The sequence below is a fragment of the Balaenoptera physalus genome (genome assembly GCF_965194825.1).
Source record: "Balaenoptera physalus genome assembly, chromosome: 6".
Classification (NCBI taxonomy): Eukaryota; Metazoa; Chordata; class Mammalia; order Artiodactyla; family Balaenopteridae; genus Balaenoptera; species Balaenoptera physalus.
Window position 1 is genome coordinate 106,604,101 of NC_138885.1, and position 13,329 is coordinate 106,617,429.

At 45.0% G+C, this 13,329-nt stretch overlaps 2 long non-coding RNA genes across 4 annotated transcripts in view; both read left to right on the forward strand.

Moving 5' to 3' along the window:
• LOC309663489 overlaps positions 1-13,329 on the forward strand; it is a 368,186-nt gene that overhangs the window by 155,970 nt on the left and 198,887 nt on the right. The window lies entirely within an intron of this gene.
• The window catches only part of LOC309663488, a 50,620-nt gene that overhangs the window by 23,716 nt on the left and 13,575 nt on the right, over positions 1-13,329 (forward strand). For 2 of the 3 annotated variants that reach the window (XR_014265310.1, XR_014265311.1), the window contains one exon: positions 12,913-13,031. This is a non-coding gene — a long non-coding RNA (uncharacterized lncRNA). Of the gene's footprint in view, positions 1-11,913; positions 12,022-12,912; positions 13,032-13,329 lie in introns of those variants that run through there. The other variant, XR_014265312.1, reaches the window with a different exon arrangement.

A 13,329-nucleotide genomic window follows, 5' to 3' on the forward strand; every position in this document is an offset into this window, starting at 1 on the left:
TGAGCCGGGTCTTAGTTGTGGCACATGGGATCTTCGTTGCGGCACGTGGGATCTTTTAGTTGCAGCATGTGGACTTCTTAGTTGTGGCATGCATGTGGGATCTAGTTCCCCGACCAGGGATCGAACCTGGGCATTGGGAACATGTAGTCTTACCTGGTGGACCACCAGGGAAGTCCCTTGACCTGGTTTTTTTAAGCACCTTTTTGTTTGGAGTCAGAACCTACTTAGAGTAAGAGATGTGAAGAGACTCAAGTGCAGCCAGAAAGCAACCTTGAGTACCGGGCTGTCTGGGGCTAAGTCTCCCTTTCAGAGTCCACTCTGGGTGGGTGTGTGAGTGACGGGGCCATTCCCCAGATCACAGTGGCCTCCATCTTGGGGCCAGGAGACATGGCTGACTCAGGATCTGCCGCATATGAGCCAGCACATATGACCTTGAACAAGTTCTTCCTGCTCTGGCCCTGGGTTCCTCACTGTGAATAAGGTGGTTGGAATACTTCATTCTGTCATCCACTCAACAGCTGTTTCCTGAACACCTATTACATGCCAGACTTTGATGACATGGTGGTAAACACAATACAGTTTCTGCAGTCATGGAGCATATATACAGGGGGAGTCAGACAAAAGCCAAAGGAAGCAGCGAGTGACTGGGGAGCAGATGTAATGTTAGATAGATGGGTGTGGGGAAGGTAAGTGCAGTGGGGCTAGTGGGAGGTGACTGATGGGGGCCTGCCTTAGGTAAGGTGGTCATGGGAGGCGTTTCCCAAGAGGTGACATTTGAGCAGAGACATGAAGAAAGGAGGGGAAAGGCCAGGCATGTCTCTGAAGGAGTGGATCCTCAGAAAAGGAACAGCAAGTGCAGAGACCTTTGGAGGGAATCTGTTTGGTGTATTTAAGAAGCAGCAAGGACAGGTGGGGACAGAGGGCAAAGAAGTAGGCAGGGGCCAGGCCACATGGTAAGGACCTTGGACTGTCTCCTGAGTGATTGGGGCAGCCATGGGGCCCTGGGAGCAAGGGACTGGCATGCTCTGACGTGGATGTTAAAATAATAAGTTGATCCCGAGTTATCCGACCTCGGGCTTCTCCCAGTCCCAGGCTAAGTGGATCTGGCTTGGTATGGGAGGAGGAAGGATAGACCCAAAGCGAGGTCCTGCCTGAGAGGCAGACTTCATGAGCTGTGCCAGGACAGACCGAGGGAACCTGCCTGCCCATGCCTCGTCCTGTTCTTGCTCCCAGGCTGCAGCCCAGGCCTCTCTGGTGTGCAGGAGCACAGAGCTGGCTGACAGATGAACCTGCACCCCGCAAACCATAGGCCAAGGCGGCTGCTGGGTTGGGGTGTGGGATACTAACTTAAGGATTAGATGTTTGGGGTCTCAACCACTCCCAAATGATGTGTTCTTCCCTCTTCAGAAAAATCCTTCCTCTTTTCCCCCTTCTTCCCTCTAGTTTCCCCCATCTCCATCTTTATTCTTCCAGTCAGTTCCCTTTTCTTCTTTATCTATAACCACCCCCCAAGGACTGAATAGCATCTCCTAGAAGCCGAGGGCTTATTAAGTAAAACCTAATAAGATGGGCTTCCTGACCCATCAAAAAGCTAAGACACTTGCCTTCGGTCTCAAAACTAGAAAGTTGTAGAGTCTGTACTTGAAGTCAGGGAGTATGATTCTGGAATCCTCTAAAACCTCCTAGTAGGTCCCAGGGAATCCCATGTTGTGATAAGACCAAGGATGCAGGTACACCCAAGTCACTCTTGGAAGACAGGGAAGGGAGCTCTGGTCCAGCAGCAGACGGGGGCGGGGCGATCAGGGAAGTCTTCACAGAGAAGCGGGTGTTTGAAATAGGGTTTGAAAGATGAATCGGATTTTGCCAGACAGAGAAAAGATGTATGTGGGAGAACGTGAGGAAAGGCCAAAAGCAAGGAGGCTGGGAAAATCCATGGTGTTTTTGGGGATTGACTAGTCAATTATCTAAATTAAACACCAAAAGAGATTACCTTAGTGGAAAAATCAGACACACTGTTTGTTTGAACAAATCTGGTAGTTTTTGTTTTGTTTTCAAGTAACTGTCACTAAATAAACAGAATAAATACAGATAATTTTCAGGTAATAAATGAGATTAAATATTTATATTATGTTCAGGTCAAAGGGTCAATATAATGAGGGGAGAAGGGAGGAGAAGATTGAGCTCAGGGATAGGGAATTTCCTGTTTAGACAGAATAGTGTCTGGTCAGTTGGCGACATTTGATCCTGAGAGGAAAAAAAAAGAAGTCTGGGAAAACTGGTTGAAAGGATCCGAAACACTCCACTCAATTGGAAAACCATTTCTCAAGTCTCCTACTCCCTTTTCCTAGAAATGGTTCATTTTGTTTAGAGTATTAAGTGAAGAAGGGATTTAAAGAGAAGAAATTCTGGCCTTCCCTGGTGGCGCAGTGGTTACGAATCCGCCTGCCAACGCAGGGGACACGGGTTCGAGCCCTGATCCAGGAAGATTCCACATGCCGCGGAGCAACTAAGCCCGTGAGCCACAACTACTCAGCCTGCGCTCTAGAGCCTGTGAGCCACAACTACTGAGCCCACGTGCCACAACTACTGAAGCCCGTGCACCCTAGAGCCCGTGCTCCACAATAAGAGAAGCCACCGCAATGAGAAGCCTGCGCACCGCAACAAAGAGTAGCCCCCGCTCACCGCAACTAGAGAAAGCCCGCGCGCAGCAATGAAGACCCAACACAGCCAAAAATAAAATAAAATAAAAAAAAAAAAAGAGAAGAAATTCTGATTCATAATAATAATACCACACCTTTCTCCCAAGGAGCTCAGGTTGCTGGAGGGAAATTACATCATTAATTCCTCAGCTCATTCCCACCTCTTTTGCCCCCAAACTATTCCCCCAGCACAACCTGGAGAGAAAGAGGTAGCCCTGGCACAGCTTCTGTGGCTGGCATGGTGCTCCAGTGGGATCTGCCGGGATGTGTAGGCCTTGACTTCTAGGACTTGGGTCCCAAGGCTCTGCTGTCTTTGCTCTGTCCACCCCAAGCCTTCAAAAGAACACTTAGATATCTGTCTACTTAACCCCAGTGGGACCTCACCCAACCATACTAGAAATCAAGCAGTATCCACCTTCTCTAAAAATCTTCAGAGAAGAAAATACCACGACCTTCTTCGAAAGTGTATCTAAGCCCCAGTAGAGCGAGGAAATGCTTGATACCTAACTCAAATCTCTTCAGCTGTAGCGAGCCCCATTCTTTTGGGTCTTGTTTCCAGCTGGCACAGAGAACAGCTATTTTGTCTCCATCACGTCAAAGAACCCCGAACCTTCCCTTAACTGGCCAATTTTTAAAGTTGATTTGTAAGATCCTCCATCTTGCAGAAGAGAAAGCTAGACTTTTCTAAAGCTGACAGCAGAGAAATTCTTGCATCCCATCTGCTGGTGGAGGTGGATCCACTGAGTCAACAACTCTTTGGTGAGTAGTCACTGAATGCAGAGCCCTGTCCTGGGTATCACAGAAGATAGCAATCAATTACGACAGCTCTCTGTCGTGAAGGAGCTTTTGGGAGAGGATAAAGCGTGTATCCACAAAAAGCTAAACATCAACTTAAGAGTTAAATGTCAATACAAGGTAACCATGGACAGTATCGTGAGGGAGAGTATTATTATATTAATTCAAATAATAATAGCTAATATTTATTGACCGCTTGTATGTGCAAGGCCTGTCCTGAGTGTCTTGTATTCATTAACTGATTTCATCCTTACTACTCCCTTCTGAGGTAAGAACAATTACCTTGTTTTAGAAAGGACAAAACTGAATCATAGAAATTTTGAAAGACTTGCCTAAGATCACAGAGTTAGTAAATGGAAGAATCCACATTGTGAACCCAGATTATTTAATAGCAGAGTATGAATGATTAAGTTCCAACAGGGAGAAAAAACAATTTTTATCACAATGGGACACTGGGCAGATTCTGACACATGTCTGAGGGAGTCTATGGAGAAGGTGGAAGGGGTTTTGCACATCAAACTCTTTGTGACTGGCAGGGCTACTGTGCTTTCTCCAACTTTAGTAGGACCAAAGATTCAATTGTCAATGTACCGTAGTGATACCTGGGTGGTTCCCGAGGCAGAGTAGGTGGAGAGAGCTGGGGGTCAGGGGACAGAGGCAGAGGCCTGGATCAGCCTGACTTGTTATGTGTCCCTGTGAGCTTTGTTCCCATCTGGAAAATGAAATGGTGTTGGACTCAATCTCTTAGGTCCTGTCCAGCTCTAAATGCTAGTTCTTATGCTTCTTATAGAAACAGATACTATCCAGAACATAAGTGGTTCAGCCCAGCCCAGTGCTGGGTACGTCTTATGCCAAGTGTTCAAGAAATGGGTGTCAATTTGATTGAGTTTCTTCGGGAGTGTTGAGCAGGGGGCACCGCTTGGGGCTGGAGTGAATGGGCAAGACAGATGTCACGGAGAAGATGGAACTGGGGTGCAGAATACGTGGGGGAGGTAGCTGAGGTCACCCTTTCCTGCCCTAGAGATGTGGCTCTATGTGTCTAAGTTATTGCATTGACAATTGTCTTTAATCATTGCATCAGATACGATGTGCTCAGTGGCAAATAAGAGAGAATTTCCGTGAAATCTGCTTTACCATGAAGGGGATGTTTTAGCTTGCATAATCAAGAAGCCTAACTGAGTGGTGGACTTCAGGCATGACTCAGTCAGGGTGCCAGCTCTCTGTGGTTCTCTCAGTTCTGCCCTCTAAGTGTTGGCTTTGTCTTCAGGTTACGTTTCTCATGGTTGCAAGATGGCAGTGGACAGCAGCCGTGGCTACGTACTCCTTGTTCTTGTCACCCTCAACCAGTAAAGTAGAGTCCTGTGAAGGGCTGGTGACATCATTTGTCACCCAGTGTGAAGGAAAATGTGGGCATCTTGCTCAACAATTATTGAGAATTTCAAGAAGGCAAAACCAGAATATTAAACCAATTATGGAACCTTAGTAAGTGCAGAGCACTGTGTGACTGTATAGGTCACATGCGCATGAGGTTGGTCTTGGTCCTGTGCTTAGTCTTATTGGGCCAACTTGAACTAATCACTATGATTCCCAGAAGGGTCCCATGAGCTGATTGGCTCATGCAATGCATCTTGCTGAACAAGTGACCAATAACCTTAAAGAACTTGCACAGCAAGTAACTCCGGGCGATATTGTAAGCATGTACGGCGTCCGAAAAGCAATGGGGATTTCCATCCCCTCCCTGGTGGTTGAAAACAACTTTGTAGATTTAACAGAAGATTTTGAAGAACCTAAAAAGACTGATGTTACTGAGTGTGGACCTGATGGGATTTGAAGCTAACTGGTATTTGAGTATATATTATGTATATATAATCATATAATGTTATTGCTATATATAATGTAACATTATATATATATCATATAATGTTATTGCTCATTCATGGACCGATTCTTTCTCTTTTAATTTAATTTTTGTTTTATATTGGAGTATAGTTGATTTACAATGTTGTGTTAGTTTCAGGTGTACAGCAAAGTGATTCAGCTGTACATATACATATATCCATTCTTTTTCAGATTCTTTTTCCATATAGGTTATTACAGAATATTGAGTGGAGTTTCCTGTGCTATACAGTAGGTCCTTGTTGATTATCTATTTTACATATTGTAGTGTGTATCTGCTAATCCCAAACTCTGAATTTATCCCTCCCCTTTTTCCCCTTTGGTAACCATAACTTTGTTTGCTATGTCTGTGGGTATATTTCTCTTTTGTAAATAAGTTTATTTGTGTCATATTTTAGATTCCACATAAAAGTGATATCATATGGTATTTTCTTTCTCTGACTTACTTCACTTAGTATGATAATCTCTAGATTATCCATCCATGTTGCTGCAAATGGCATTATTTCATTCTTTTTTATGACTGAGTAATATTCCATTGTATATATGTACCACATCTTCTTTATCCATTCATCTGTCGATGAACATTTAGGTTGCTTCCATGTCTTGGCTATTGTAAATAGTGCTGCAATGAACATTGGGGTGCATGTATCTTTTCAAATTATGGGTTTTTCTCCAGATATATGCCCGGGAGTGGGATTGCTGGATCATATGGTAACTCTATTTTTAGTGTTTTAAGGAAACTCCATACTGTTCTCCACAGTGGTTGTACCAATTTACATTCCCACCAACAGTGCAAGAGGGTTCCCTTTTCTCCACACCCTCTCCAGCAATGATTGTTTGTAGACTTTTTGATGATGGCCATTCTGACTGGTGTGAGGTAATACCCCATTGCAGTGTTGTTGTTTTTTTAAAAATTAAATTAAATTAATTTTATTTTTTAGGTAAGAAGTAGATTTTTTAGAGAGAAACACACTCCGCAGACAGAGTGTGGGCCATCTCAGAAGGCGGGCCCAAAATATGGCATGGTTAGTTTTTAACCTCATTGTAGTTTTGATTTGCATTTCTCTAATAATTAGCAATGTTGAGTATCTTTTCATGTGCTTTATGGCCATCTGTTTGTCTTATTTGGAGTAATGTCTATTTAGATCTTTTGCCCATTTTTTGATTGGGTTGTTTGTTTTTTTGATATTGAGCTGCATGAACTGCTTGTATATTTTGGAAATTCATCCCTTGTTGGTCCCTTTGTTTACAAATGTTTTCTCCCATTCTGTAGGTTGTCTTTTCCTTTTGTTTATCATTTCCTTTGCGGTGCAATGTGGACCAATTCTTATGATAAGTTGGATGGAATTATCTGATTGGCTCAGACCAATCAGGGCTCAGTTTTGGAGTTCAGGTTGGGTCATGCTCCGCCCGAACTACAAGTGCCACAAAACAAAGGAGAGGCAGCCACAAATCAACGCAGTTATGTATCAGTGGCTCTGTGCATGGTTTCAGAATGGGTGAATCACATAGTATCTTCCCACCAGACAAGCATCTGAAATGAGCTCCCATCTCAAGAAGTAGTCTTGCTGTTTTCTCCTCCCTTCCCTCTTGTCCAGAGCAAATCATCCATCCCTCTGGTGAGTGGAGAAGAACATGGATTTCAGGCAGTGTGGAATTAGGGAAAGAACTCTGAATTCGCACTTCTAGGTGTCTATCTAAAGGAATGAAATCAGTATCTTGAAGGGATATCCGCACTCCCATATTCACTGCAGCGTTGTTCACAATAGCCAAGGTATGGAAACAACAAGAAGTGTCTGTCAAGAGATGAATGGATAAAGAAAATGAGTATATTTACAATGGAATATTATTCAGCTTTAAAAAAGAAGGAACTTCTGCCATTTGCAATAATGTGGATGAACTTAGAGAACATTATGCTAAATGAAATAAGCCAGACACAGAAAGACAAAGCGTGCATAGTATCACTTATATGTGGAATCTAAAAATGTAGACCTAGAGAAATAGAGAGTAGAATGGTGGTTTCCAGGGGCGGGGGGTGGGTGGGGGAAATGGGGAGATATTGGTCAAGGGGCATGAACTTTCAGTTATGAATAAGTTCTGGGGATATAATGTATAGCATGGTGACTATAGTTAATAATATTGCATTGTATATTTGAAATTTGCTAAAAGAATAGATCTTAAGTATTCTCACCACACACACACACACACACACACACACACACACACATGCACAAATGCTAACATGTGAAGGGATGGATATGTTAAATAGCTTGATTGTGGTAATCATTACAAAATGTCTACTTACATTAAAACACCACATTGTATACCTTAAATTTTTTTGTTAATCATACCTCAGTAAAATTGGGGAAAAAAATGGTGATTCTATGTGAGCTACTTGCATGCAGATTTAAGATCAGTGTTATTTCAGTGAATGAATGTGACCGCCACACTGTGAAAGTTGTAAATAGTGTTTAAACATACATGTATGAAAGCTGTTTCTAATACTAAGAAAAAAAAGATTGGGATTAACCTCTTCACTTGATTCCTTACTAGGTTCGTCATCTTGAACCCATAACCTTATTTCGCTATCACTGTTTTTTTTTTTTTCCCCACACTGGGCAGCATATGGAATCTTAGTTCCCCGACCAGGGATCGAACCCGCAGCCCTTCAGTGGAAGCGTGAAGTCTTAACCGCTGGACTGCCAGGGAAGTCCTACTATCACTATTTTCTTGGCTTTGAAGAAAAATAATGCCAGCCTTACCTTCTTCACAGGGCTGTGTGACAATTGAATGAGAGTGCATAAGTGAAAATGCTTTTCAATCTGGTCAGGATGATATGTATGAAAAGGATTGCTGCTATTTATTCTAAAGTCTGTGGGCTTTAACATCTTGAAGACTTAACATGCAAGTCTCTTCCAGATTTTAAATAGGAAATAGAAGAATGGCTAGTAGAAAGAAAGATAAATTGGGGAGGGCAATTTGGGAAGGTCATGAAAAGACTCTTGAGCTTTAAAAATTAGGAGAAAGGTGATTGGTATTAGAGCTAGAGAATAGAATTTCTTGTCCAAAACAATAATTTCAGAGGCAAATCATCCTAGTTTCTTAATGATATGTAAAATCACCTCTTGGTCTCCCCCACTGGGTCTCCGCCCCATCATCTCCCCCTCCCATTACCATTTTGCTTTCCTCACCCTCTAGCCTCCGCTCCCCACAAATAATTCTTAAGCTTTTCCTACTACCTCTCCAAACACTCTTCTGGTGCCTTGGCTCCGATATCTTCCAGGCAACTCGGAAGGGATCACCAATCATGGGTCATCAGTCCTTGATAGTTGAGGGTAAAGAGATTGGAATTAAGTTGCAACAGGTTCCCAGGGCCCAGGCCTCTGGTTCATGCCTTCCTCCAACCTGAGATTTCAGCATCCATCATTCTTGACAGTTGCTTGCACGGGGAGGCCTCTTCCAAATCTGTAAATCCCAGGTGCTCCAACAGGGAGGGCAACTTGCCTGCAGCCTATCAACATATCTAGATGTCTATCTTGACATAAACACCTGCAACACTGAAGGCGCATCTGCACATAAATTAGACGTTACCCATCCAACCTAAAGTTGGTTATTCCAGCAGCTCACCCCATTGTGTCCCCCTCTGCCCCACCCCAGCACACCAAAAATGAAACAGCATGATTTCATACTTTCTCACATAAAATGGACAATATCAACGCTTCCACGTTCCCTTGGTTGTCCTGAAACTTTGATTCTTGTAGATGTGGAAACAACTAAAGATGTTACTTTGCTCATTCTCCTATTTCTAGACAATGTTCCATTCAAATAATCTCAGGAACAGGTTTGTATATGATTTTCTTTTGAAATTACCATAGAGGGAGATGTCATAGTGTCCTTTGGTTGCCCATTCCGGTGCTTTGCATTCTGACAGTTCGGTAAAGCTTAGTGACTATGAGGACATAGGTATTGGCTGCTTGGCATCCATTTTCTCTTTTTTTCTTTTTTTTTTCTGAAAACACCACCCTAATTTCAAATGGTGGAATTACCCATGGGTGCAGTCTTCGTCTCAGTAAAGTCCTGTCCTGGTCTAACCAAGAGGTGGGTCCATGCCCCAAGCTATGCAGTGGATTTTCTCTCCTGGGACTTAGTTGAGATGAATGAGCAGGGTAAGCCACACTGGTGGAGCCCATTCCAGAGGGGCTCCTGGCATGCTGGGCTTCTTTCCTGCCCCGCACGTGCCCTGACCTACTCTGGACCCAGCCTTTCTAAACCTGGCCGCCAGCTTTTCCTCTGATCTTGTGAGCCACCTATGTTGGCCCCCAAAGTAATCCCCGATCCCCAGGTGAGTTGTTTTTGTTTGTGTGGTTCAGCTTGTTTTTTGTTTGCTTTTTTGTTTTTCTTTGAGTCCGCCGGTGTGAATTCTGTTTCTCCTAACCAAAGAAACTTATCTAACTTCATAATGCATATACTTTCCCTGGACAAGAATATTCACACTCCTGGCTCCAATATACAATCAATAGACTAGAATTTAAAAATCTGATTTTAAGTCCCTGATCGTTTCCCCATTTCCAGATCCATAAATTCACTTTGACTAGGCTTCTCCACCAGGGTGTACATAGCCATGCCTCATATACAAAACCTATAAGTTTCTTCAACAGAACTTTTCTTTTCTTTTTTTTTTTTTGCATGTATCAGATACCAATCACCACGCTAAGTACTATGGACTTAATAGCAGGCCCTTTCCTTAAGGACCCATGGTTTAGTGTGTGGCTTAGAGAAGTAAACACTTCATTCCATATGGTATGCTCAGTGCTGTGCAGAGAGAACAAGGGAGGGTCCTAACGCCAGCTAAAGGCTTCAGGAAAGGCTTGCTCAAGGGGATAATATCCGGGTAGAATCTAAAGGTGAATTGGAGTTAGCCAGGTAACTATGGGAATGGGAGTTCGATCTGACTGCCACTGGTTCTCATGGCCTTGTTTACTTGTTTACCCTCCGAAATGCCCTCACTTCCTGCTGGAATGTAAGTAACACCATGAGAGCAGTGAGCTCGTCTGTCGGTTCGCTTCCTGTATCCCAGGAAGAGAGCCTGGCACATTGTAGATGCTAAAATAGTTCTACATAAACATGTTCTGAATATGAGGCATCTCCTGAGGTGGGTGCCCGGCCCCTGCTTTCCTCATCTCGTGCTGCACTGGGTGACACTGGGGGACACTTGGGGACACTGGATGCCACCAGTTGTTAGAACATGCTGTGCTGTTCCAGGCTCTGGGCCTTTGCACACGAGGCCTGCGGTGCTGTCTTCCCTCTGCCTGACCGGTCTCTGTCCTTTCACAGCCAAGCATGGCGTTCTCCATCACCTCCCCCTGTACCCTTGTCCTGACCCCACTCTTCCACCTCCCCTCCCCGGCCCCCGCAGGACCCTCTCCAGCCTGCTGTCATGGTGCTTCCTGCCGAGGCTGCTAGATTTAACAAATACAAACACAGGCTGTCTAGTTAAGTTTGAATTTTAGATAAACAACAGTTTTTTTTTTTTTAAAGTATAAGTATGCCCCACGTAGTATTTGGACATACTTGTACTATAAAATTATTCCTTGTTTATCTGAAATTCAGCTTTCACTGGGCGTCCTGCACTTTATCTGACAACCAGACTTTCCGAACTGGGTTTTGGCCACTGATTTTCCTGTTTCTCCCTGTTCCCATCATTGTAAGACATTTCTTCTCCCATCTCTCCACTGAGCCCTGTGACCCACTTGCTGTCCCTCAGGGCCCAGACTGCTACCTGTGAGGTCAGCCTCTTGACCACTCGGTAGAACCGGACAGGGGTCCATGTCACCTGTGGGACATGGACTGCCTCTCTACAGACCCCCTGCCAGGAGCCCTGGGGCACAGCTGTGTGTGGAGGGCAGACGTAAAAAGGGCCCTTTCTTCTGGTTCATCACTGGGGATGATTTTTCCTTCCTGCTTCCTCCCTTCCGTCACCTCCTCCAAACTCAAGAACTTCAGGAATGAGCAGTAGCTCCGCTGTTGGGATGGGGCTGGTCTAATGACAAGATAAAAATGACTGCTGATACTACTAACAGTATTGGGTGTGTCATAGGTTCTGGACACTTTACTGGACGCTCCCTAAAATCATCTCCCCTAATATGCATGAGAACCTTAGGAGGTGGGTTACTTGTGTCCCCATTATACAGATTATTTTCATCCCCATCATGCAGATGAGGAAACTGAGCTTAGAGAGGTTACTTACGGGATCCAAGTAGTACAGCTGTGAATCAGGGGGTGGGACGGGGGCCAGGCACGCTCAGCGAGAGCCCACGCTCGCCCCGGCTCTACCCTGTCTGCCCCGGCGCTGTGCTAGGACTCGGCTGAGGAATACGGTGGGGCATCTTTGTGCCACCCCCATCCTGCCCATACAGTGGGTTAGCGTTCTCAGGACTGTGACTGGATATATACAAATTCTTATTTTTGCCTGATTTCTCTGCTAGCTCACTCTTTATATACCCCATTCTTCCTCCCTCAGTAATGACCTGCCCAGTGCTTTCCCAAACCCTGCTAAGAAATTTGGGAAGCCTTGCCTGGAATAGACCCTGCCTCCCCAACGCCCTTGCGGGCCCAGAGCTGTGCTAGGTAGGTGTGCCTTCTGAAGGTGCAGCTTGAGTGGGAGCTCTGGGTACCCTCTCCCTTAGCCCGTCAGCTGTTGGGCAGCCGGGGCCATTCCATCCAGGTGGCTTGAGCTCCTGACCTCGCTCTGTGTACCTGGAGCCTTGGGCAGCCATCCAGCTCTCCAGTGCGAATACACCCACTTTTCATGTTTTCAGCCTTTGCTCATTGCCAAGGCCATTTCTACCTGGAGCTCAGGTGTGACTCTCACATAAATCCTGAGTCCCCTCTCTCCTCCCACCTGCCACTTTGCCAGCAAGAGTAATCACAGGATCGCAGTGTTAGCCTTAGATCAGATTTCAGTGAGAGATCATCTGATCTGATTTTCTCATTTTCCAGATGAGGAATTGGAGGCCTAAGAAAGATTAGATAGTCAAGTTCAGAGTTAGCAGTGATTTGTCTATTTTGAAAACTGAAGACATGAACCGAGTATCCTGGAGAGCATCGGCGGGTGGGTTTGGCTTAGTCCATTGACAGGCTGTAGCCCCAGTGGTCGTGAGCAACGGCACAGTGGAGCCTCATGGATGTTATGGCTTGGTTATCAACCAGGCTTTGTGTCCTAGGATAATTCAGGACATCTGTCCCTCATGGGATGGACATTTCCAGAGGCGTTTGCTTAGTATCTTTCCAAGGGTCCGTTAATAGAAGAGGCTCTTTGGGGAACCAGGGAGATGTGGTCAGATGGCGGTTGGATGGTTGCCAGATGCCGAGAGGGTGGGAAGGATTTGCCCTTGGACAGGGGAGGGGGATGAGAAAATCCCTGAAGTCCCAACGAACACCCAGATTCTACAAACTCTGTAAGCTGGGACTCAAACCCAGGCCTGGAGGTGTTTTGTTATTTGCTTATTTGTTTTTCAATTAGGGCATGCTGCCTCTGCCTAGGCCATTAGGGCCATCAAAGTTCACAGTGGCCATCCTTCGACCTCTTCACCCCTGCGAAGCTGACGGAAGTCTATCATGATGAGAAATATTTCCAGGGAGGTAAATTCGTTCTCTCTGGACCCCATGCTTTGGTTTCACATGCTTAAGAGTTAGGAAGTCCTCCCAAATGTTCTCCCTGGGGGCGGCTTTCATTCTTCCCTTCTTTGTAGGTCATTGGTGAAAATGAAAATCATATTAATTAATTTGTTAAACATTTACTGAGCCTTACCGTGTAACACCATGCTAAACTAAGGGGTTATCGAGATGGACAAGTCAGAGCTCACATGTTCTTTCAGCTGCAACTGTCCACAGGCTGCCAGGCCCGGATGCCAAGTTTCTGATTCAGGGCCCTTGGCAC